At 44.1% G+C, this 27662-nt stretch overlaps 1 long non-coding RNA gene across 3 annotated transcripts in view; it reads left to right on the top strand.

Moving 5' to 3' along the window:
- The window catches only part of LOC138362680 (uncharacterized), a 39488-nt gene extending 12047 nt beyond the window's left edge, over window positions 1-27441 (top strand). Inside the window, exons 2-3 of one of the 3 annotated variants that reach the window (XR_011227868.1) lie at window positions 21140-24887; window positions 25004-27441. This is a non-coding gene — a long non-coding RNA (uncharacterized lncRNA). Of the gene's footprint in view, window positions 1-2964; window positions 3211-21139 lie in introns of all 3 variants that reach the window. The other 2 variants (XR_011227869.1, XR_011227867.1) reach the window with 2 other exon arrangements.
- The last annotated feature ends 221 nt before the right edge of the window (window positions 27442-27662 follow it).

Here is a 27662-nt window from a genome sequence, read left to right as displayed (position 1 = left end):
ATAAAATCTATCAATTTATATAATATAATGTATATTATATAATCTATTATTTATAATTTTATTATAATTTATAATTTAATTTGTAATCGCTTGAATTTAATCGTGTATCCGTTCTTTGACGTTTTTCTCCTTATTTCACGTGTCTTTTTCCTACGCCTACTTTATTGGTCTTTATCTCTCATTTCCTCTCCTTCTCTGTCTCTTTCTTCCGTTCTTCACTGTTACTGCTTTTTGTCTTTCTCATATTGTCTTCTTTCTTCCCTTCTTCATTTTCCACTGGCTTTGTTTTCATTCTTAGCGTGTCTACCGTCTCAGCCCAACTACTTGGGCTGGACGAACGGCGGTCTCGCTTCAAGCAGGTCGGCGTTCAATCCCCGACCGTCCAAGTGGTTGGGCACCATTCCTTCCCCCCCCCCCCCCGTTCCATTCCTAATCGTGATCGCTTCCCACTGCTTTAGTTTGGCGCTATCGTCTGATCATTCCTTCCTCCTTTCTATCCCTTTGTATATTCGTCTTGCTAATCCCCTTTCCATGTTTCTTTTACTAAATTTCTGTTCATCTTACTTCACACTATACCCCCCCCCCTCTTCCACCTTTCTCTTATTTTCTGTCTATCACCACTTCCATAATTCCTATCCCCTTCCTGTCCTTATTCCACCTTTCCTCTCATTATGCCCCATTCCACCTTTATTCCCCTCACTGTGTAATAAAAAAAACCGCACTGATGACATAATTTTTTGCCTTGTTTACATTTAGTTTCGTCATCTTGTTGTTGTTGTTGTTCCCGTTTGATCTCATTAGGGCTCTGTCAATGGTTCCTCTCGGTGACGACTGCCCCTGTGGTTATCTTGAGCTCTTGTGGTTATCTTGAGATATTGTGGTTATCTTGAGATGATTTCGGGGCTTTAGTGTCCCCGCGGCCCGGTCTTCGACCAGGCCTCCACCCACAGGAAGCAGCCCGTGACAGCTGACTAACACCCAAGTACCTATTTTACTGCTAGGTAGCAGGGGCATAGGGTGAAAGAAACTTTGCCCAATGTGTCTCGCCGGCGCCTGGGATCGAACCCAGGACCACAGGATCACAAGCCCAGCGTGCTGTCCGCTCGGCCGACCGGCTCCCTGGGTGTGGGGTGTCATTAAATGTTAACATTTCTTAAAAGCATTAAACTTAGGCCTACCCTGACCAACTTATTAGCATCTTGGGGATGGTCAGTAGTTGACCTAGTAGTTAGATATACATACATGCCCACGCACACACGCACTCACACACACACAGGCCCCGTGGGGCCCTGATAGCTGAGTATAGACAGCACTCTGGACTCGTAATCCTAGGGTCCGGGTTCGATCCCCAGTGATGGCAGAAACAAAATGGGCAAAATGACTTTTTCTCCCTGATGCCCCTGATACCTAGCAGAAAAATAGGTACCTGGGAGTTAGACAGCTGTTACGGGCTGTTTCCTGTGTGTGTGTGTGTGTGTGTGTGTACTCACCTATTTGTGCTTGCGAGGGTTGAGCTCTGGCTCTTTGGTTGTGTGTGTGTGTGTGTGTGTGTTTGTATGTGTGTGTGTGCTCACTTAGTGACCTTACAATATTTGGTATGCAATGCAAAGCATAATAATAATAATGCATAATACATGTGTGTGTGTATGCATATGCGTGTTGTATATACATGTATTTATATTTATCAGAATATGTATTTCTTTATTCATTATTCTTATCATTATTGTCTAATTAAAACTATTTTTTTTAAGACTCTGAATCCATACCAACAAAATTCGCGTGTTTCGCGCCAAATCCAGATCGACCTTTCCCAAATCCGCTCAGTTTCCTACAAATTCAGTTTGGTCAACGCAGGATTTGATTCGCTCTCTGCTAAAAGCAATTTTGCACTTGGCTAATCCTGTTTCTTCCTGCCTGTCGGGATTTATGCAAATTTTAAAGTATTTCCCGTGTTTATCTGGTCTTGGGGGGGGGGGGGGGGGGGCAGACAGCGAGACCCCAAACATTCCCTTTGAGGATATAACCGTTATATGGATATACCCTGGGTTAAGTGTGTTCTGTTCAGTAGCCTAGAGTATATTTAAGTGGTATATAGGTTATACTGCAGCGATAATTGGGTGTCGCCTTCAACGTGGTGTGTATATCTATCTATCTATATATATATATATATATATATATATATATATATATATATATATATATACATACATACATACACACATACATATACCCCCATGGCATATGGAGATATATCTAGAGTATACTCGAATGGGGGAGTGTAGTATGTATATTTCTGAAGGATTTCATGCTAATATAGTGCTCTAATGTATATTTCAAAGTATATGTAGATTATTATATATTCTATGTATTAAAATATATGTTAATTATGTTAACATTATGTTAATTTTATTATTATTAAAAAAAATCTTTGAAGAAAAAGTATATAGCCTTTCCGCTGGGAAAATATATTTCAAGGCATGAGTATTTTCTTATCAAACAGAATAGAATTGTTTGTTATACATCCGCATTCTATAATATATTATATATATTATATATATATATATTATATTATTCTTATAATATACTCTATTCATTGTATATTTTTTCATAGTAGGGCCTCGCAGTATAGTTAGCTTCCTACTAGAATCACAATCAGGGATCCAGGTTCGATTTCCGGCCGGAACAGAAATAGTTGGACACGTCTCCTTTCACCTAAAGCCTCTGGTTTGCTAGTAGTCAACTGGTGTCCGGGAGTTAGGGAGCTGTTGTGGGTGGTAGCTGTTAGGTATCATGAGCAGGGGCAGTATACGTTAGACCATGGTGGACCTTCATACAAACCTATATAACACACACACACACACACACACACACACACACACACACACACACACACACGCCTAGACGCAGAAGAATGGAGTTCTACCAACCAGGCTACGAACACCTATAAATATGAAATAATTCCAGAGAGATCAATGGTATTCAAATGGGATCCCATGAGGGAGGAGGCCTAAAGTGATGGATACCATTGGCGTTGGGCACTTGATCTCGGCACTCGTCGTCTACAACAGTGGCACTGGGCGCCTGGTCTTGGCACTTACGGTCTACAACAGTGTCAGAGGGCGACTGGTCTTACCTGGAAGTGAAGAAAAAGAAGACATCAATCAACTACACGGCAACAACAACAGTAAACATCACTCAGTCATGAGACAGGTAATGAAAGGTGTCAGACTTGAAGGTTACTACTACAATTACTAACTACTACTACTACCACAATCAATACTACTGTTACTACAACAATTACTACTCCAATTAATATTACAATACAGATATTGTTAATATTAGTCCTACTTCGACTACTATTAATGCTATACCACTGAAATGGTTGAGCCCATTTCCTTTCACCTAATGCACCTGTTCACCTAGCAGTACATAGGTAGCCGGGAGTTAGGCAGCTGCTGTGTGATAGGTCGGTAGTTCGGCCTTGAAGAACTTGGCTTTATGTCTAAAGTATATAAGTACACAGGCTTCCTGTCCCTGAGAAGACGAATTAAATTAATAATGAAACTAATACTTCTGTAGTATAATTACTAATATTACAAGTAATAAGGAGATACGTAATAAACAAGTAAACAAACAAGATAAACAAGTAAACAAACAAGATAAACAAGTAAACAAACAAGATAAACAAGTAAACAAACAAGATAAACAAGTAAACAAACAAGATAAACAAGTAAACAAACAAGATAAACAAGTAAACAAACAAGATAAACAAGTAAACAAACAAGATAAACAAGTAAACAAACAAGATAAACAAGTAAACAAACAAGATAAACAAGTAAACAAACAAGATAAACAAGTAAACAAACAAGATAAACAAGTAAACAAACAAGATAAACAAGTAAACAAACAAGATAAACAAGTAAACAAACAAGATAAACAAGTCAATCACTAACAAAACAATGTTGCAAATTCAAGCAAGCTGTGCTGTGTGTGCTGTCAAGTATCGATACTTAAATCAAACTTAAATCAAATAAAGTTAATATAAATCTTAAATCAAATTTCTATCCTCTTTCTGCATCACTCACAGGTCCGAAAAGATTACACTATGACAAAATATATATATTAGTTGTCAGGTCTTGCTGGAGCCTCTTGTAAAGTTTCGCAAAAATCTTGAGCCATAGACAAAAATAAAGAAGTGATAATTATCATTATTGTTAATATATTTCCCGTTGACTTCGACATTAGTTTTGAAACAATTATTATTCAACATTTGGACTCAATAAAACCTCGTGGTGATCAATGCAGATCTTTAGACTCATAATTTAAAAAATAAATTATTTTTAAAACATACCTCCCAGATAATATTTTAATGTAGTCTTGACAGTAGAGATGGGAATACCTAGATCTAATTCAACTTCATCATTTTTATATGATAATTTGGCTGCAATCTCTGTGTCATTGTGATGGGTTATATTTACGTGTGATGGTATCCATACAAAAGAGATGTTAAACCCTTTACTCTGTGTAGCGATCGGGTCATTTATAATTGCTAGTATGAGGTTCTTGTTGTCGATCTTGCTGGAATTTTTAATTGCCTGAGAGCAGACTGTGAATCACAAAATATTATTCCTCCTTCAATGTTTTTTAATGTACTAGTTAACTAGTTATAGTGCCGCTAGTTCTGCTTGTGTAGAGGTCACTCCGTTGTTTAACTGACACTGATAGTTTGTGTGTAAATATTATTTCTATAAAACCTACATGCTGCTCCAGTCCGTCCTGTAGACGATTGGACTGAGCCTTCGGTGTAGACACAGTGCTCCTGAGATCTTAAATTGTTGATGGAGGAGGCAATTGTTTCAAGTGTGACAGCTTTGAGAAGAGCAAGATTCTCATTACCTTTCTTGGTGACGGGTATGTATGATACTTGAATGCTGGGGTGGAGATAAAGAGCAATATCAGGGGCAGGGAGATTACATTTGCAAGGCGAGTATTTATTTTTTGTTAATTAACACATTTAGTACATCTGCATTTGTGAAGCTGCCCTAGACTAAATGAAGGGGAGTACGACGTAATAAAATAACTAGCTACGTGGTGCTAAAATCCCCATCACACAGGATGGTTAGTCACACAGAGGCATGTGATAGGCAGTCTGCACTGGCACACTCTGGGTGTATTATGAGGATATCATCAACACAACAGTGAATAAGGTAGCAGTGATACTAAAAGTCGCCATCTCGCAGGATGGTTAGTCATACACGGCCATATATTCAATATTTTTTTTTTTTTTTTTTTTTTTTTTTTTTTTTTAGATATATACAAGAGTTGTTACATTCTTGTACAGCCACTAGTACGCTCAGCGTTTCGGGCAGGTCCCTGGAATACGATCCCCTGCCGCGAAGAATCGTTTTTTCATCCAAGTACACATTTTACTGTTGCGTTAAACAGAGGCTACAGTTAAGGAATTGCGCCCAGTAAATCCTCCCCGGCCAGGATACGAACCCACGACATAGCGCTCGCGGAACGCCAGGCGAGTGTCTTACCACTACACCACGGAGACTGCAAATATTAATATATTAGGTACATCTGCATTTGTGCAGCTATCCCTAGACTACATGAAGGGGGATTATTATATGTTCGGTTTTTTTATTAATATATTAGGTACATCTGCATTAGTGCAGCTACCCTAGACTATATGAAGTGGAGTACAGTGTGTCAAAAAAGCTAACTAAGTGGGCATAATAAAGTGCTGTACAATTCTACGGATGTATCTTTCCATGATTCAATATCATTGATTCAAAATATTGACACAAATTAACACAAATACAAACTGGAACAGACTTTAATAGGAGAACGGCCACAAAACGTTATATACTACAAAATGTAATGTATTATATGGATGTGAATGGGAATATAGCAGATATAGGACTGCAAAAGTAACAGCCTATAAGACTGAACACATTGTACAACAAAGATGATTTGCTGAAAAATTTGGAAAAAATCAGGTACGTAATAATTTAGCCTCATGATGAGGTAAAAATGCACCAGATGCATTGATGAGCAGACGGGAGCCAGCTCATGTACAGATTCCATCAACATTTGTGACTGAAGAACTTAATGTGCAGAGTAAGATTCACGGATATTAATATAAGACGTGAATTTCTCTTATAAAGTTTGGTTTCCTCATGACTTAGGAGGAGCGAGGAAGGTTTGTCGCCACATGACAGCATGTTGTACAACATACTTGAATTTCGTAGTTTAAAATTTATATAAAAACAATTAAATCATTTAGGAATTTCCACATCCTCACAGTAATGTCTCTTGTTCCTGGTTCACAATATCCGCCTGAAACTAATGAATAGAGAACGATATAATACTAATAAAAATACTTCCAATTTGAGAAAGAAAAGTAAAAAGGCTGATATTAAGAAAAAATAAAACAGGGAACACCAACTTTTAAAGTCTGCTTCAAGGTAAAATGAAGAGGTAAGTAAAAATGTCAAGAAACAGGTAACATGTAGACAGGTGACATATAGACAGGTGACATGTAGACAGGTGACATGTAGACAGGTAGACAGGGGACAGGTAGACAGATAGGAACAACGCTTCAGAGGAGAGCGGTAACGAGAATTCACGAGCTGGCAATACCAGATCGCCTCTGTGGCGGGTCCTCGGGCAGGTGAGGATAAAGCACAGTACTACGACAGTTTTTTGACGTTGGGGACGCTGGCCAGAACAGGCTGTAGGCAGACCTATCTAGTACGTCGCAATTTTTTAAACGGACTCGACCGACGTATTAGTACCAATTAAAGCACTTAGGTGGGTTGATTGGGTCCGTACGCTTCTAGTTAGGCAAAACAGTTGCTTCAATTCCACAGTCAGAGTCAGCTCAAGAGTATTACATCTCTCCGAGGCTACTGGAGAGGCAACTGGTCTGGTGAGGAACGGAGCCTGGCGGAGCGAGGCTAGGAGCAGGTAAGGATCGGCGGTGAGAGGTAAGGAACGGAGCTGAGAGGTGAGGAACGGAGCTGAGAGGTGAGGAACGGAGCTGAGAGGTGAGGAACGGAGCTGAGAGGTGAGGAACGGAATAATCAGTAATACATTAAGAAATCACACTGGAATGATATATGAGTGAGAAACATCCACTGGAGTAACGCCGTGACTGGACCCCGCCACCAGGGTACTCCACGCTTTGCTCCAGTTGATTTTCTCAATAATATTGATAACAATCACATAGAAATCACATTAACGTGATATATATCAATGAGAAAAATTCCCAAATGAGAGGTTCGCGTCCAATGAGAGGTGTGAGCGACGCTACGGCCACAGCATTACGTTACGAAATCAAGTGATTTCTGTGTGTTTCTGAAGATGGGGCGTAAGGTGTAGACCACTCTGGCCTTCCTCCAGAGTCCTTGTGGGCCATACGTAAACACTTGGACTGGCTCTTCATTAGACTGGCTCCAGACTTCCTGTGGTTTCAGTAGAAATCCGTTTGCATGACTTGACAACTCAGTGGTGGTCTAGTGGTGGAGTACGGGGCTTGGTAATGCCATGGTCGTAGGTTCGCCCCCACCTTGACAACTCAGTGGTGGTCTAGTGGTGGAGTACGGGGCTTGGTAATGCCATGGTCGTAGGTTCGCCCCCACCTCATGACCCTACTGGATTTTCTCAATAATAATAATAATAATAATAATAATAATAATAATAATAATAATAAGATCAATAAATCTCAAGTCAAAATCCTAGAGAAGCTAAGAGATGCACGTTCAGGAAACTTTTAAAACAATACAAATTCATATTCAGCTGTGGTTCATTTTGAATATTATTTATATTTTAGGTTACTGCTTTATAAGCTTTATAATGTGTCTTCTATTTTTGGTTTCGTTTTATATATATATATATATATATATATATATATATATATATATATATATATATATATATATATATATATATATATATATATACATATATATATATATATATATATATATATATATATATATATATATATATACATATATATATATATATATATATATATATATATATATATATATATATATATATATATATATATATATACACACACACACATACACATCTTTCTATCCATTCATTTATCCATTCATCTATCCATCTATCTATTTCGACCCATCATCGTTTCCCTGTCCCCTCTCTCCCCTTATCTTACATCTTTACTGTTCAGTACCATCTTTATCACCATAACCTTCTCCTTCCTCTTTATTTTTTCTTTTGACCCTAAAAACACCACGTTAACCATATGCCATATTTTACATCTGACTCCATGATAATGACCTGGCATTGTTGATAATTACTAATATTTCCTAAATTATTAAAGTCAGGCCTCCCCTGACCAGCCTATGTCCGTCCCACACCCCAGACCATTTCACCTGCAAAATTGGGTGAGGCTAGCCCCACGCGTCTGACCTCCAACTTTGGACAGACAGACATCCTCTCTAACATTGTACTAGAAGGGAGTATACATGGTATGGCCCGGATATCTATCTCTCTCTCTCTCTCTCTCTCTCTCTCTCTCTCTCTCTCTCTCTCTCTCTCTCTCTCTCTCTCTCTCTCTCTCTCTCTCTCCCATCATATCTGTATCTATCTCTCTATTTCTATCTCTGTATCTATCTCTCTATTTCTATCTGTATCTATCTCTCTATTTCTATCTGTATCTATCTCTCAATTTATATCTCTGTATCTATCTCTCTATCCATTTACAATACCATTTACAATATTCCCCCCCCCCATTGTTGTCGATGCCACCATCAGCCAATGGCTTTGTGCAGTGAATGACGTACACGTCACTCAATCGATCAGGTTAAGCAACGTTGGTTGTGGCCGTTAACTGGATGGGTCACCACACGGACCTCGGCAAATTCAACCTGGTTTCTGTTCCTAATACTAGTATACCTATAATAATAGATGTAATAATACCTATAATAATAGTTTTATAATCAATTGCATATGAGAAAAAGAGAGAAAAGGTGGATTCCATGTGACGCAATGATGGGTGTAGTCCACTTGGCATGGTGGAGAGTAGCGTCCATGTGACGCAGAGAAGAACGACAGCAACACGACAATCAGAAGAGAGTCCGCTATAATGACCTCATCCACATCTCTGAAACGTTCCTAATGGGTTGAGCCCCTTAGTGCCAACACCTGCCAACACCTGCTCCTCAACCCAACAGGTGTGGGAAGAACATTAACCAACCATGCTGGTTAGAATAGGGTGATGAATTTAGGAATACTAACTGAATGAACAACATTGGAATATTTCGTACTGAGTGGCCAGTTGTGAGAGCTGATTCGTCCATTCTTTTCGAGGTTGTTTCGTTCCTCAATGAACCGTTCCGGGCCGTGTCGGGGGCGCCTGACAGCGCTGGGTGGACACATGGGGAACTTATACGTCAAAATACGACGTACTATTCGAGAGGCTTAGTTGGCCAGAGACCACCACCAACCCAGCTACTCAAGTTGTATCACATCTGATAGTTCTCTCTCTCCCAGTTACCCTCTCCCTCTCTCTCCCAGTTAGGCTCTCCCACTCTCTCTCTCTCCCAGTTAGCCTCTCCCTCTCTCTCCCAGTTAGGCTCTCCCACTCTCTCTCTCTCTCCCAGTTACCCTCTCCCTCTTCCTCTCTACGTGTCGGTCTCCGCAGCGCTCCGGTTTGTTTACATAATTTCTCCCGCGCAATTTGGCAGCGGTTGATGACCGATAATGCAGTGATGCCATCAGCCGTTCGCTTACTATTCCTCCCTATCGTAAATTAGCTTCATGGCAAAATTATATCCACTACAGCTTTAAGGTGTGACCCGGGTCTCTAGACTGGCTCATCTCAGGTCATGTTTAAGGAGAATCACCTGTCCATCATTTCCCCATAGCAGTTCACTGATCTGATTGCAATATTTTCAGATTAATGATGTGATCTGATGCTTGAGAGGTAAACACAGGAATGTATTTTTCTGATGTTTTCCAGACTGTATGGTGTATAGCTTGATAATTAATACACATGAGAGTTTGTCTAGAGCGTGTACCCACCAGGTATACAAGTCCAAGTATACCCACCAGGTATACAAGTCCAAGTATACCCACCAGGTATACAAGTCCATGTATACCCACCAGGTATACAAGTTCAAGTATACCCACCAGGTATACAAGTCCAAGTATACCCACCAGGTATACAAGTCCATGTATACCCACCAGGTATACAAGTTCAAGTATACCCACCAGGTATACAAGTCCAAGTATACCCACCAGGTATACAAGTCCATGTATACCCACCAGGTATACAAGTTCAAGTATACCCACCAGGTATACAAGTCCAAGTATACCCACCAGGTATACAAGTCCATGTATACCCACCAGGTATACAAGTTCAAGTATACCCACCAGGTATACAAGTCCATGTATACCCACCATGTATACAAGTCCAAGTATACCCACCAGGTATACAAGTCCAAGTATACCCACCAGGTATTAAAATCCATGTATACCCACCAGGTATACAAGTCCAAGTATACCCACCATGTATACAAGTCCAAGTATACCCACCAGGTATATAAGTCCATGTATACCCACCATGTATACAAGTCCAAGTATACCCACCAGGTATACAAGTCCAAGTATACCCACCAGGTATACAAGTCCATGTATACCCACCATGTATACAAGTCGAAGTATACCCACCAGGTATACAAGTCCAAGTATACCCACCAGGTATACAAGTCCATGTATACCCACCATGTATACAAGTCCAAGTATACCCACCAGGTATACAAGTCCAAGTATACCCACCAGGTATACAAGTCCATGTATACCCACCATGTATACAAGTCGAAGTATACCCACCAGGTATACAAGTCCAAGTATACCCACCAGGTATACAAGTCCATGTATACCCACCATGTATACCCTCGAGGTATAGAAGTCCAAGTATACCCACCAGGTATACAAGTCCAAGAATACCCACCAGGTATACAAGTCCAAGTATACCCACCAGGTATACAAGTCCATGTATACCCACCATGTATACAAGTCCATGTATACCCACCATGTATACCCTCGAGGTATAGAAGTCCAAGTATACCCACCAGATATACAAGTCCAAGTATACCCACCAGGTATACAAGTCCAAGTATACCCACCAGGTATACAAGTCCAAGTATACCCACCAGGTATACAAGTCCATGTATACCCACCATGTATACAAGTCCATGTATACCCACCATGTATACCCTCGAGGTATAGAAGTCCAAGTATACCCACCAGGTATACAAGTCCATGTATACCCTCCAGCTATACAAGTCCAAGTATACCCACCAGGTATACAAGTCCAAGTATACCCACCAGGTATGTCAAGGGGGCGCGGGAGGGTGGGATTCTCCCTTATTTGTGCCTCAAGAGTCGAGCTTTAGCTCTTGAATACCGCCTTTCCACCTGTAGTTCATTTATTGCAATGACTCTGCATTATTCTATGTTTTAATCATACTCTTTAGCTACTCTTTCCTAGGGTCGACAGGTCCTTGTAACCAGTCCTAATTACCTCTGGAACGATCCTCCTTGCTAACTTCTGCAGTTTTCAAGCTTCCTCCTGTGCTTCTTGAGATAGGGACAATACACGCCGGAGCTGCGTGCTCTGGAAATGTTCTCACGTAGGTGGTGTGCGGTGTTATCAATGCCTATATTGAGGTACGTTGGTGGATGGGCGCGTGTTTTCATCTAGTTGTGCTTGCGGGGGTTGAGCTCTGGCTCTTTGGTCCCGCCTCTCAACCGTCAAGAGAGGTGTGTGTGTGTGTGTGTGTGTGTGTGTGTGTGTGTGTGTGTGTGTGTGTGTGTGTGTGTGTGTGTGTGTGTGTGTGTGTGTGTGTGTGTGTGTGAGCGCGGGCGTGCGTGCGTGCGTGCGTGTGTCAGGTGGTGAGAGCAGCAGAACAGAGGCAGCTTCTTGATTATACAGGTGAATCCCTCATGATTGCCTGCCGCTGCCTCTAATTACCTGTCGACAGGGAAGGTGGCCGGAGAGGGGGGGATGCAGGTGGGGGTAGAGGGGGAGGGGGGAGAACGAATGTGAGGGAGGAGGGGGGGGGGGGAGGGGAAGAGACTACAGAGGTGGTGGGGGAGATAGGCAGTGGGTGGAGAGCACCCCCCCCCCTTCACACACACACACACACACACACACACACACACACACACACACACACACACACACACACACACACTATGCCTCAACACCACCACACGATGCACAGTGATCCTGACACTGTTAGGTAAGCACTGTTAGGTAAGCACTATCATCATTCCCACTAAGACTTTCACCAAAGATAAGGATGAGGAGGAGGAGGAGGTGGTAAAGGAGGACCTGAAGGAGGGGGAAAGAGACAAGAAGGGTGGAGAGAAGATGGGGAAAATTTGAGAAGGGAGAGGAAATTGAGGGTATGGAGAAGGGACAAAGAAGGAATAGGAATAAGAGGAGGATTAGGAGAAGGATCCAGACTATTGTTAAATGGCGTGATTGTGCTGAAGAAGTTTCCTCCCTACAGTGATAATTTACCGCAGTGCTACTCACACCACTCCAAGGTCACTGTGTTAGCATGCAGGCCTACACACCACCTCACATCTACACTATACAATATATATTTTAATAAGATCTGGAAGCTTGTGTCACACCCTCGTCGAGTTCTGCTTCTTACCAGTAAAACCTTTCATTTTGAAGGCTTTTTGTCGTATTGTTTGATGTAGAATGTCGAGCATTATTACACAGACTCAAGAGTACTGCTAGCTCTTCTACACTCAAGGTGGTAACACCTAGTACACACACTTCCCAAGGTGGTAACACCCAGTACACACACTTCTCAAGGTGGTAACACCCCAGTACACACACTTCTCAAGGTGGTAACACCCCAGTACACACACTTCTCAAGGTGGTAACACCCAGTACACACACTTCTCAAGGTGGTAACACCCAGTACACACACTTCTCAAGGTGGTAACACCCAGTACACAGACTTCTCAAGGTGGTAACACCCAGTACACACACTTCTCAAGGTGGTAACACCCAGTACACACACTTCTCAAGGTGGTAACACCCAGTACACACACTTCTCAAGGTGGTAACACCCCAGTACACACACTTCTCAAGGTGGTAACACCCCAGTACACACACTTCTCAAGGTGGTAACACCCAGTACACACACTTCTCAAGGTGGTAACACCCCAGTACACACACTTCTCAAGGTGGTAACACCCAGTACACAGACTTCTCAAGGTGGTAACACCCAGTACACACACTTCTCAAGGTGGTAACACCCAGTACACAGACTTCTCAAGGTGGTAACACCCAGTACACACACTTCTCAAGGTGGTAACACCCCAGTACACACACTTCTCAAGGTGGTAACACCCAGTACACACACTTCTCAAGGTGGTAACACCCAGTACACACACTTCTCAAGGTGGTAACACCCAGTACACACACTTCTCAAGGTGGTAACACCCAGTACACACACTTCTCAAGGTGGTAACACCCAGTACACACACTTCTCAAGGTGGTAACACCCAGTACACACACTTCTCAAGGTGGTAACACCCAGTACACACACTTCTCAAGGTGGTAACACCCAGTACACACACTTCTCAAGGTGGTAACACCCAGTACACACACTTCTCAAGGTGGTAACACCCAGTACACACACTTCTCAAGGTGGTAACAGCCAAAACACACTCTTCTCAAGGTGGCAACAGCCAGTACACACACTTCTCAAGGTGGTAACACCCCAGTACACACACTTCTCAAGGTGGTAACACCCAGTGAGGTGCAAGTCTCGGTGTAGTTATTGGCCAGGTCACACACAGCATCCAGCCGAAAAGTGAGTCTTGGTTTGCAGCTCCAGTTAGCTGAGGACTGTTACTGTTTCTCACTATCTTCCCTCACTATTTGGAGGGAAAATAATGAGTAGAAAGAAAGGAGATTGAGGGTAAAAAGAAAGGAGGATTGAGGGTGGGAAGAAAGAGGATTGGGAGTAGGAATTAAGGGGATTGGGCGTAGGAACAACGGGAATCGGTGGTAGGAGGTAAGGGGATTAGGGGGTAGGAAGATAATGAGCAGAAAGGGAGGGGATTGGGGGAGTAGGATGGAAGAGGGGCTGTGAAGGAGGAGGAAGAGGATGCACCTAAAGTAGGCATGAAACCCATTAGGCAATTCCCCCAATGTGTAGCCGCCAATCTAAGGGGAGTGAGGAGCGTGTAGCTAAGTGCGTCCTAGAGATGCTAGGAAATAATCACACACTCAGTGTCTGAGTGTGTCCTAAGGATAGGGGCAAAGGGATGAGCAGTCACACTCGGCGCCTGAGTATATCCTCGAGGAGGTGGGGGGGGGGGGGGAAGGCACCTACACACACACACACACACACACACACACACACACACACACACACACACACACACACACACACAGGGGAGCCGGTGGCCGAGCGGACAGCACGCTGTACACGTGATCCTGTGGTCCCGGGTTCGATCCCGGGCGCCGGCAAGAAACAATGGGCAGAGTTTGTTTCACCCTATGCCCCTGTTACCTAGGGGTAAATAGGTACCTGGGAGTTAGTCAGCTGTCACGGGGTGCTTCCTGGGGTGTGTGTGGTGTGGGGGGAAGAATAGTAGTAGTTAGAAACAGTTGATTGACAATTGAGAAATGGCCCGAAAGAGCAAAGTTCAACTCCCACAAGCACAACTAGGTGAATACAACTAGGTGAATACACACATATGATGCCAGGGTCATTGAAGGAGTCGTAGTCACACACTCCTCTCTATCACCCAAGGGTTGTGTAGTATCACTGCTGAGGAGATTTAAGTGTGAGTGCGTATACACACACACATACTTGTATAAGTATATACACAGCCTCCCACCAGGCGCAACATACATCAGGAAGAGTTACTTAACCCTTCACCACCAACCCACATAGAAGATTAGAGATTCTTATCAATATTACCAAAATATCAATTAACAATATAAATTTGAATTACAGTATTAAATATCTCAGTGGCAAGGTTCGAGACGTGAAAAGTACAGACGCCGAGAGAGTGATTACTGTTCCTCCGACCAGACACTATCTGGGGTCCAGGCTTGTTACACCTTAAGACAGTCAAGAGAGAACACAGGAAATTTTTTTTTAGTTATCCCACAATTAAATTTGCGACTTTCAACCATACTGCTGTCACTCAGGACGTGCTCGGTGGATGGGGCGCTCTGTACCCATGACACTCAGAGTGGGGACACCTGACACAGAGCGGGGACCCCTGACACACTCAGAGCGGGGACCCCTGACACACTCAGAGCGGGGACCCCTGACACACTCAGAACGTAGACCCCTGACACACTCAGAGCGGGGACCCCTGACACACTCAGAGCGGGGATCCCTGACACACTCAGAGCGGGGACCCCTGACACACTCAGAGCGGGGACCCCTGACACACTCAGAGCGGGGACCCCCCTGACACACTCAGAGCGAGGACCCCCCTGACACACTCAGAGCGGGGACCCCCCTGACACTGAGCGAGGACCCCCCTGACACACTCAGAGCGGGGACCCCCCTGACACACTCAGAGCGAGGACCCCCCTGACACACTCAGAGCGGGGACCCCCCTGACACACTCAGAGCGAGGACCCCCCTGACACACTCAGAGCGGGGACCCCTGACACACTCAGAACGTAGACCCCTGACACACTCAGAGCGGGGACCCCTGACACACTCAGAGCGGGGATCCCTGACACACTCAGAGCGGGGACCCCTGACACACTCAGAGCGGGGACCCCTGACACACTCAGAGCGGGGACCCCCCTGACACACTCAGAGCGAGGACCCCCCTGACACACTCAGAGCGGGGACCCCCCTGACACTGAGCGAGGACCCCCCTGACACACTCAGAGCGGGGACCCCCCTGACACACTCAGAGCGAGGACCCCCCTGACACACTCAGAGCGGGGACCCCCCTGACACACTCAGAGCGGGGACCCCTGACACACTCAGAGCGGGGACCCCTGACACACTCAGAGCGGGGACCCCTGACACACTCAGAGCGGGGACCCCTGACACACTCAGAGCGGAGACCCCTGACACACTCAGAGCGAGGACCCCCCTGACACACTCAGAGCGGGGACCCCTGACACACTCAGAGCGGGGACCCCCCCCTGACACACTCAGAGCGAGGACCCCCCTGACACACTCAGAGCGAGGACCCCTGACACACTCAGGGGGTCAGCACCGTACGCGTAACTGCCCTAAACTGCTTTATTTTCGTCTATGAGGTTCAAAAAGAGGACCAATTACTAAAGTAATTTTTTTCAAATTTCGTTTTTGAAACAATGTATAATTTGATAATCATCTCCCCCTCTTTTGGCTGATAATTAAATAAATACAGCATTAATAGTAAAAAATGCTATTATATCATTTATATATTTCATAATCACTTATTAATCCTACAAAAACACTAACTTTTCAATGCAGTAAAACTTCGAAATGCGAAATTGCAATGTTTACAAATAACAACTGATAGATTAAGTACTCTAACAACAACAGTAAGGCTGTTAAAGTCGTCTTACTGAACAACAAACGACTTCTCTGATCCCGGGAATATCAGCTGTGTTTGTTTACCTTGAACAGCTGATGGTAAACACGTGAAGATACTGACGGGAGTAAATAAGATGAACCAGGATAGTCTCTCCCTTAAAGTGAGATCAGAAAGGCTGGACAAGAGGACACGGGTGGTAGCTGGAAATGCAAATGAGTCAAAAGAATTATAACGAATTACAAGGAACTTGAACCCGGAACGATGGTCAAAAGTGGACTACACCAAAAGAAGTCTTGGAAGCCACCTCCATCAATTACTTAAAAGTCAGATACGACACAGACCTCGACTGTCACACCCAGATGTCACATCCTGCATGTGAAGTGCCACGACGTCCCAGAAGTCGCGTCTCGGTGTTAATGATGTCATCCACCATGCACGTGGACGTAGCAGATGTCCAGATGACGACCCAAGGCGCCACCTCTTGCTATCATCAGTGATGTCATCGTCAACGTGGGTGGACTGGCCGGGAGATGTGGCCGCGAGACCCAGCGTCTTGTGAGCTGGACCTGTGTGTGCTGGTAAGGACTCCTACCCCCTACAGTAAGGACTCCTACCCCTACAGTATGGACTCCTACCCCTACAGTAAGGACTTCTACCCCTACAGTAAGGACTCCTACCCCCTACAGTAAGGACTCCTACCCCTACAGTAAGGACTCCTACCCCTACAGTATGGACTCCTACCCCTACAGTAAGGACTCCTACCCCTACAGTATGGACTCCTACCCCCTACAGTAAGGACTCCTACCCCTACAGTATGGACTCCTACCCCTACAGTAAGGACTCCTACCCCCTACAGTAAGGACTCCTACCCCTACAGTAAGGACTCCTACCCCCTACAGTAAGGACTCCTACCCCTACAGTATGGACTCCTACCCCCTACAGTAAGGACTCCTACCCCTACAGTATGGACTCCTACCCCTACAGTAAGGACTCCTACCCCTACAGTATGGACTCCCACCCCTACAGTAAGGACTCCTACCCCTACAGTAAGGACTCCTACCCCTACAGTATGGACTCCCACCCCTACAGTAAGGACTCCTACCCCTACAGTAAGGACTCCTACCCCTACAGTAAGGACTCCTACCCCTACAGTATGGACTCCCACCCCTACAGTAAGGACTCCTACCCCTACAGTAAGGACTCCTACCCCTACAGTAAGGACTCCTACCCCCTACAGTATGGACTCCTACCCCTACAGTAAGGACTCCTACCCCTACAGTATGGACTCCTACCCCTACAGTAAGGACTCCCACCCCTACAGTATGGACTCCTACCCCTACAGTAAGGACTCCTACCCCTACAGTATGGACTCCTACCCCCTACAGTAAGGACTCCTACCCCTACAGTATGGACTCCTACCCCTACAGTATGGACTCCTACAGCACGCTGGACGCTTCTACTTCACTCCCACTTGATTGAAGGTCTGAGAAACTTTAATAAATCCATAGGACTAATATCATCAGACATTCTACAACGTAATTCTTCAGACAAGGAATAAAGGAATATTCTAAAGGAATATTCGATTCTAAAGGAATCAAGAGATAAATATTATAATAGATATCAGTCTTAAAGAATTCTTAAAATATTCTTACCTTTAGGTCTGTTGTATGTTTATAAAGCAGATACATTATTGAATAAAGATACTTATAAATCAAACTAAACCAAGTGGAATCCCAGTGACAGGTTCACATGCGCGGAATGGTGCCTCTGACACACCCAACTGTAGTGTCCAGCCCGTGGCATCATCTTATGCTCTCTTTCGTGAACGTAAAATAACATAAAAATAGGCTCTATCTTGTACAAATTGAGAGTGGGGCGTTATCTCTCGTCCGTTCATATTACGACGTTGTATTAATGTTAAAGCACCACAATATTGATGTTTTCTACAAGTCGGCCTTGATTGGTTAGGTGGGTTGCTTGGGTATGTACGTCTGTGGCTAGGCAAAACAGTTGCATTTTTAACGGAGAGGCAAATCGACAGAACAGGCTGATCTGTGACCTACTTAAAGGAAGTATCCGTGGATACTTCCTTTAAGGTTGAATCCGTGACGTCTTAACTATGCGAGTTTACGATACGGTGAAATGCCTAGCCGGTCCACAACCGGAAGGTCCCGAGTTCAGATCCCGCACAGGACAGAACACGTTTGGTCACGTTTCCTGCCACCTGATACTTCTGTCCACCTAGCAGAAAAGAGGTATCCGTGAGTTAGCCAACTGGTGTGGGTTAGGTCAGTCGCAAATGTTGAAGGACCTCAATAAGCCTAAGTCTTCCTGTCCCCGACAATGGAAAATCAAGAGTTTCCAGCCTAAGCACCGCAAGGGTAGTAACATGGTCATGTATATGGCCTTCCAGTGGCCTTCAAGAGGTTTTCCAGTGGCCTTCAAGAGGTCTTCCAGTGGCCTTCCAGAGGTTTTCCAGTGGCCTTCAAGAGGCCTTCCAGTGGCCTTCAAGAGGTCTTCCAGTGGCCTTCAAGAGGTTTTCCAGTGGCCTTCAAGAGGCCTTCAAGAGGCCTTCCAGTGGCCTTCAAGAAGTCTTCCAGTGGTCTTCAAGAAGTCTTCCAGTGACCTTCAAGAAGTCTTCCAGTGGCCTTCAAGAGGTCTTCCAGAGGCCTTCAAGAGGTCTTCCAGTGGTCAAGCAACAGGCTAATGCCAGTGTGTGTATGGGCCATTAGTGTTGAGGTCGGTGTAACGTATGAGACCAGAAGCTAGAGAGAGAATGCATTTTTATACAACCATTATGATGTATGGACACGTATGATTTATGAAAGGTATGTTGTATTAAGGTTTGCCCACAGCAAAACCTAATCACCGTGCATATGCATACAAATGGGAGAATGAAGGGTGTATATCAGCATTCTGGCGTATACAGAGGGTGGGTGAGTGCCTGAGGCAACGCTTGAAGTACGCTGGATGAGTATGTGTATGACGGGGGGTGTATGCGGTATGTGGTTGTATGAGGCAGTTTGCGGCTGTATGACAGCCGGGTGACCAGAGGGGAGCGTGCGGGTGCGTTAACAAGTAAATTGCTCACCAACATGAGAACATCACTGCCCTCCTTTTTTTGTCCTCTGCCCTGGTTTGTTTTCTTTCTACTTTGTTTCTTATTGTGTCTCTCTGGTTTCCACTTTATTCTCCTCTGATTTCCACTTTGCATCTGGTTTCTTCTTTGTTTCTTATTAGTTTCACTCTGGCTTCAACTTTCTTTCTCTTTGGTTTCTACATTGTTTCTTATTGGTTTCCCTCTTGGTTTCACGTTCTCTTTGATATCTAATTTGTTTCTTATTAGTTTCACTCTGGCTTCAACTTTATTATTAATGATTTATCTAGGGGTTTCTACCTTGTATTTCAATGGGTTCTGCCTGTTCTCTACTTTGGTTTCTGATAGGCTGTACTCTGTGGTTTTCATTTCTTAATGGTTTTCTATCTGGTATCTTCGTTGTTTATTACCAGTTTAATTTAGTTTCTGAAATATTTAAATGTTTGTAGTTTTTCATTTATAAACGTTTTGTCAAAGCGTATGAGGGTGGGCTGGTGCTCTTTATGGTGATGTGATAGAATGTGGACCCGCTGTATCTTAGATCTTGGGTCGAGACTATGGTGTCACTGTTACTCCCAGCTGTATCACCATCACTCACCGTAACTCCAACATGACCACAAAGACAACAAACTAACAAAGATATAAGTGTATTAAGTCATACAAGATACAGAGTAAAATAATGGATAGAAATTGCGAGTAAAATTGGCGATTTCTCACCTCTTGTGTGACGATTGGGGTTGAGGGCCTTGTTAATTGGTGTCCCAGTTGGCGGAAGTAATTGGGGCTACGACTATGCCTAATGCACGATGGCACACACACACACACACACAAACACACACACACACACACACACACACACACACACACACACACACACACACACACACACACACACACACACACACACATTGAGTGGAAAACAGAAGAGTAAGGGGAGACATGATCACAACCTACAAAATTCTCAGGGGAATCGACCGGGTAAACAAGGATAAACTATTCAACACTGGCGGGACGCGAACAAAGGGACACAGGTGGAAACTGAGTACCCACATGAGCCACAGAGACGTTAGAAGGAACTTTTTCAGTGTCAGAGTAGTTAACGGATGGAATGCATTAGGAAGTGATGTGGTGGAGGCTGACTCCATACACAGTTTCAAATGTAGATACGATAGAGCCCAGGAGGCTCAGGAATCTGTACACCAGTTGATTGACAGTTGAGAGGCGGGACTAAAGAGCCAAAGCTTAACCTCCGCAAGCACAAATAGGTGAGTACAAATAGGTGAGTACACACACACACACACACACACACACACACACACACACACACACACACACACACACACACACACACACAGTCTACTGCAATCATTGCAATGTCTGTATCTGCTAATGTCAACATTGCAAGCGGCTATGCGCACGTAAACCCTTGCTCATCACACCTTACTCTCTCCACAGAGATGCTGGGGTAAAGGATGAATGTGATGAAGGCAGCAACGAAGCGGAGCTGGAGAAGATGATGATGAAGAGAATGGAGAAGGAGAATAATATAAAGAAGAGTGAAGATAAAAAAAAAAAGAGACAAAAAGTAAGAAGAGGAAATAAGACGCATTGCCATCACAAAAATCCGCGAATAAGGCATTGTCATTTCCAACAAAAATAATATTGCAAAAAATACCTATGTTGAGGTTTCTAAAGTCAGTTCCCATTTTCTTTCACTCCCTTTATTGAGCACTTTTCTATTCCCTTCCCCCCCCTCTCTCTCTCTCTCTCTCTCTCTCTCTCTCTCTCTCTCTCTCTCTCTCTCTCTCTCTCTCTCTCTCTCTCTCTCTCTCTCTCTCTCTCTCTCTCTCTCTCTCTCTCTCTGCCCTTCCTACGCCTTTCACAACTGATCAAGATAAATACCTGATCTAACAGCCTGTTATTTCGTGGAAAACCAAACAACATATTAGCACCAATACGATTTCTTTAGTGGTGTGTGGAGGGAGGGGGCGGGAGAGAGATGGGGGAGGGACGAATGATGGGGAAGAGAGATGGGAAGATGACAAATATGAGGGAGGAGGATAATGAGGTAAAGGAGAGGTGGAGTTAAGACGTGAAGGAGTGGAGGAAAAGAGAGGGAGCAGGAATAGAAGAGGATGGAAAAAACAGGAGGAAATTGAGAGTAGAGTGGATGAGAGAAATGGGAAAAAGAAAAAGGGGCAATGAGAGGGAGGTATAAGAAGCAGGGAAAGGAGGAGGAGGAGAAGGAGGAGGTGGGGGGGAAGAATTCAACGAGCGGGTAAAGAAATTTAGCCTCTAGGATCATGCCAAATAAGAGTCACAATATCAAAGAGCACCTCGCCGAAGTAATTAAGTCACTTATATTCAAGCCTAACAACTCCAAAGGAAGAATAGGGTTGTTATTGGGGCCCGTGTTTATTGTCGTCCAAGTATTTGTATCGGTCACACACACACAATATTGATTTTCGTTAATACACTCTGTATAATCCTTTTCTTACATGTATATTGGCCTTAAGAATACAACACTTCAACGTGTATGGGATCTGATAATTTCCTGATTTCTCTTATATATATATATATATATATATATATATATATATATATATATATATATATATATATATATATATATATATATATATATATATAACGTCTTCGTGGGATAACTCAACAAGTTGTGTGTCGATATTATCACGTCATTAGCAGGCTGGATAAATTATCACGTAACTAACTAGCAGGATGGAGAAATTATCACGTAACTAGTATTTCTTTGTTTCAAACAGCAAACCAGTTTAGAATACAATTCATTTCTTTGTTCAGAACACCACCCAGTTGTTTTAGAACACCACCCAGTTGTTTAGAACACCACCCAGTTGTTTAGAACACCACCCAGTTGTTTAGAACACCACCCAGTTGTTTAGAACACCACCCACTTGTTTAGAACACCACCCAGTTGTTTTAGAACACCACCCAGTTGTTTAGAACACCACCCAGTTGTTTAGAACACCACCCAGTTGTTTAGAACACCACCCAGTTGTTCAGAACACCACCCAGTTGTTTAGAACACCACCCAGATGTTTAAAACACCACCCAGTTGTTTAGAACACCACCCAGTTGTTCAGAACACCACCCAGTTGTTTAGAGCACCACCCAGTTGTTTAGAACACCACCCAGTTGTTCAGAACACCACCCATTTGTTTAGAACACCACCCAGTTGTTCAGAACACCATCAAGTTGTTTAGAACACCACCCAGTTGTTCAAAACACCATCAAGTTGTTTAGAACACCACTCAGTTGTTTAGAACACCACCCAGTTGTTTAGAACATCACCCAGTTGTTCAGAACACCACCCAGTTGTTTAGAACATCACCCAGTTGTTCAGAACACCACCCAGTTGTTTAGAACACCACCCAGATGTTTAAAACACCACCCAGTTGTTTAGAACACCACCCAGTTGTTCAGAACACCACCCATTTGTTTAGAACACCACCCAGTTGTTCAGAACACCATCAAGTTGTTTAGAACACCACCCAGTTATTTAGAACACCACTCAGTTGTTTAGAACACCACCCAGTTGTTCAGAACACCACCCATTTGTTTAGAACACCGCCCAGTTGTTCAGAACACCATCAAGTTGTTTAGAACACCACCCAGATGTTTAAAACACCACCCAGTTGTTCAGAACACCACCCAGTTGTTTAGAACACCACCCAGATGTTTAAAACACCACCCAGTTGTTCAGAACACCACCCAGTTGTTCAGAACACCACCCAGTTGTTTAGAACACCACCCAGTTGTTCAGAACACCACCCAGTTGTTTAGAACACCACCCAGTTGTTCAGAACACCACCCAGTTGTTCAGAACACCACCCAGTTGTTCAGAACACCACCCAGTTGTTCAGAACACCACTCATTTCTTCGTTTCAACCACCACCTATTTCTTTCTCATTATCACTACCTTCACCTCTCTCATTTTTCAATGAAAGGCCTCTCTATAATCTTTGATATATCCGAAAGAATAATTTAGGATTAAAGTTTTGAGATTATTTTGGGGTATTAGTCTAGGACTCTGTTGTATTATATTAATCTAGGACTCTATTGTATGAGAGAGAGAGAGAGAGAGAGAGAGAGAGAGAGAGAGAGAGAGAGATAGAGAGAGAGAGAGAGAGAGAGAGAGAGAGAGAGAGAGAGAGAACACAGCCGCCTCCCCAGTAATGAATCAAGTGAGCGTGGCACCACTCTGGGATGTTTTCATTCTCAAATTACACCAAATTCAGAGACCGGCGGCGTCCTCACCAGCCTGGACACGCAACACACACACGCACGCACGCACACACACACACACACACACACACACACACACACACACACACACACGTGTGTATACTCCACAACACTCACTTTCTCGCTTCTGTGTGCACTACTACACATAGTGTACGCGTCTACATGTATAAGTCTACATGTCTACCTAATGTATAAGAGCGTGTATACCGAGTTAGGAGGCCTGGTCGAGGACCGGGCCGCGGGGACGCTAAGCCCCGAAATCATCGCAAGGTAAGGTAAGGATATAGCTCTTCCATACACGTCTAATGAATGCGTTTCCAATGTATATACATCTGTAATTAATGTGTATGTGTTTGATACATCCGCGTTTAATGTATACGCGCTTATAACTAATGCGTATAAGTCTATTCGTATACATATGTATTATGTATTTACTTATTACTCTGGAAATACAACTCTTCCCACCTGCGTGTATGAGGCTGGAGCCCCCAGTACCAACCTGCGACCAGTCCCACATACACTACTAATCGGTCGGTGGTGTATAATGGACTGGTGATTGGCTAATCACCGGAAAGCGAAGGGTCGGCGGACCTCCAGTAGATCACTGCGAACACTCTCGTCCAAGGCTGATATTCCCTTCAGGGTTGCCAACCCCGTCAGGACTAATATAACCCTCACCAGGGCTACCAACCTCGCCAAGGCTGCCAACCTCGCCAAGGCTGACAACCTCGTCAAGGCTGCCAATCTCGCCAAGGCTGACAACCTCGTCAAGGCTGCCAATCTCGCCAAGGCTGCCAATTTCGCCAAGGCTGCCAACCTCATATCCGGGTCGTTAATGTTCAAATAGTTGGATCATATTTAAGCAGCATCATAATGCTAACCCCACTATCACAAGCTGTGCCAGGCCTCGTAGAGACAGGTGTGTCAGGCCTCGAAGAGAGGTGTGTGAGGCCTCGTAGAGACAGGTGTGGCAGGCCTCGTAGACAGGTGTGTGAGGCCTCGTAGAGACAGGTGTGCCAGGCCTCGTAGAGACAGGTGTGTCAGGCCTCGTAGAGACAGGTGTGTCAGGCCTCGTAGAGACAGGTGTGCCAGGCCTCGTAGAGACAGGTGTGTCAGGCCTCGTAGAGACAGGTGTGCCGGGCCTCGTAGAGACAGGTGTGCCAGGCCTCGTAGAGACAGGTGTGCCAGGCCTCGTAGAGACAGGTGTGCCAGGCCTCGTAGACAGGTGTGCCAGGCCTCGTAGAGACAGGTGTGCCAGGCCTCGTAGAGACAGGTGTGCCAGCCCTCGTAGAGACAGGTGTGCCAGGCCTCGTAGAGACAGGTGTGCCAGCCCTCGTAGAGAGACAGGTGTGCCAGCCCTCGTAGAGAAACAGGTGTGCCAGACCTCGTAGACAGGTGTGCCAGGCCTCGTAGACAGGTGTGGCAGGCCTCGTAGAGACAGGTATGCCAGGCCTCGTAGAAACAGGTGTCCCAGGCCTCGTAGAGACAGGTGTGCCAGACCTCGTAGACAGGTGTGCCAGGCCTAGTAGACAGGTGTGCCAGGCCTCGTAGACAGGTGTGCCAGGCCTCGTAGAGACAGGTGTGCCAGGCCTCGTAGACAGGTGTGCCAGGCCTCGTAGAGACAGGTGTGCCAGGCCTCGTAGAGACAGGTGTACCAGGCCTCGTAGACACAGGTGTGCCAGACCTCCCTATCACAACCTCGTAGCAGGTGAATGAGACACAATTAATTGTTCAATAATATGTAATAAATGCAATTTCGTCGATACAATCTCTGAACCATAAATGTCAAGCAATTTCGTACACATTAATTGAAGTTTTCAGCTCTGCAAATGTCTCTTAGGTGTATTTTGAACCTAATTTGACCCTCCCACATCAATAACGTATACACGTTACTGAACTCAATAACCCATAAAAAGAATACAAATTAATAATTATAATAAAATAAAATATAGATCGCGCACTGAAGAACAAAGCGAGGCCACGAATGCAAACACGAACCAACACCACTAATTTTCGTTATAGATTTCGCCATTAACGCTTAAGAAAACCGAAATCAACACACACACGCAATTTCAGATTTTTTTTTATTATTATTATTTATCCCGTCACGGGTGAAAGGGTGGAAGACGTTGGCAACCCTGCAGGATTCGTTTAGGGCGGGTAGGCGGTGGTAGACCTTGGCAATACTGTAGGACTCTCGGTCAGGTAGGATAGGATCGAAGAGGATTTCTAATTATTACTGTGTTTCCGTTCCCTCTGTTCTCGTGTCATCTTCATACGGGAGACACGTACGTTGAGGATGTCGTCCGTGTGGGGGTGGAGAGCCGTCCGTGTGGGGGGGGGTGGAGGGTCGTCCGTGTGGGGGGGTGGAGGGGCGTCCGTGTGGGGGGGGGGTGGAGGGTCGTCCGTGTGGGGGGTGGAAGTTTATATAACGTTTATATAAATACGTTTATATAAATATAAGTAGGTGGGGATCGAAGTCCTCTCTGAGGAAGATGATTGTCAATAGGAGAGCCGTCCGTTGTTCTATGGCGGAGGAGTCCGTCTTGGGGCCTCCAAGACGACACGCTGCATACGGACGGATCCGTCACCCAGCAACTGAAGGTCTACCGATAACGGGTCGTCGATGTCCCCACGGACGTCCGTGGGGAAGGTGTCTGTGGGGGGGGGGCAGATGACCACAACGGGATGATCAGTTCTGGTATTCTTCAAGTCTCTGCCAAATCAGTTTGGATATCGTGGAGCAGTGTGTGGAATTTCAAAGCAACGGAAAGAATGGAGTTCCTATTGCTATTCCAGACGTTTGTATATAGTATTTTTAAAGCTATGATGTGTAGTGCCTCGCTGATGTCGAGTCTCCTGCTATCGCTGAGTCTATCGATGATTTTGATAGACTTAGCGTTTGTTAAGATTTCTTAACAAACGCTGTTAAGATTGTTAAGATTTCTCTGGTGATGGTCTGGTTGTGAGAAGAGATTATATGTTCCTCGATGGAGCCCTGTTGTTTGTGCATTGTTAATCGCCTAGAAAGAGACGTTGTTGTCTTGCCTATATACTGAGTTCTTTGGGGCTTACAGTTCCCAAGTGGGTATATGAAGGCACTATATACTAAATCATCGATAGATACAACGATAGCAGGAGACTCGACATCAGCGAGGCACTGCACATCAAAAAGTCAACACCAGCAATCAACAGCCAATTAACGCATAACTATATTCTACCCACTTCAAGACCCCGAACCAACATAGGAGCAGTAAGAGAAAGTATGGGCCAATAAGACCTTCTGCAGTTACTTTCATTCTTATGCCTTTCTTACCCAATTAATACCCACCTCACCCAAAACATGTGTCATATCACCTCACCCAAAACAAATAAAAAGCATGATGTATGTGTAAACCAAATCTTTGAAAATGTAAGAAGCCTTACGAAACGCTTCTAGGCGTCAGACCAAAAATAAAAATGTAAAAAATTAATTTTGGAGAGTTAATTTTTCAATTACCCTCGACAGTGAAGAGAAACATAAAAAATATTGAGAAGATTCGTGTTGGAATTATTAATCTTACCCTTTTGGTCATATTAAACAACATATGTCTACAAGAAAGACTGCTACCAATATATATATATATATATATATATATATATATATATATATATATATATATATATATATATATATATATATATATATATATAT

Source organism: Procambarus clarkii, chromosome 9 (genome assembly GCF_040958095.1).
Source record: "Procambarus clarkii isolate CNS0578487 chromosome 9, FALCON_Pclarkii_2.0, whole genome shotgun sequence".
NCBI lineage: Eukaryota > Metazoa > Arthropoda > Malacostraca > Decapoda > Cambaridae > Procambarus > Procambarus clarkii.
Note: the sequence above shows the minus strand (reverse complement) of the source record. Positions and strands in the feature narration are given on the sequence as shown.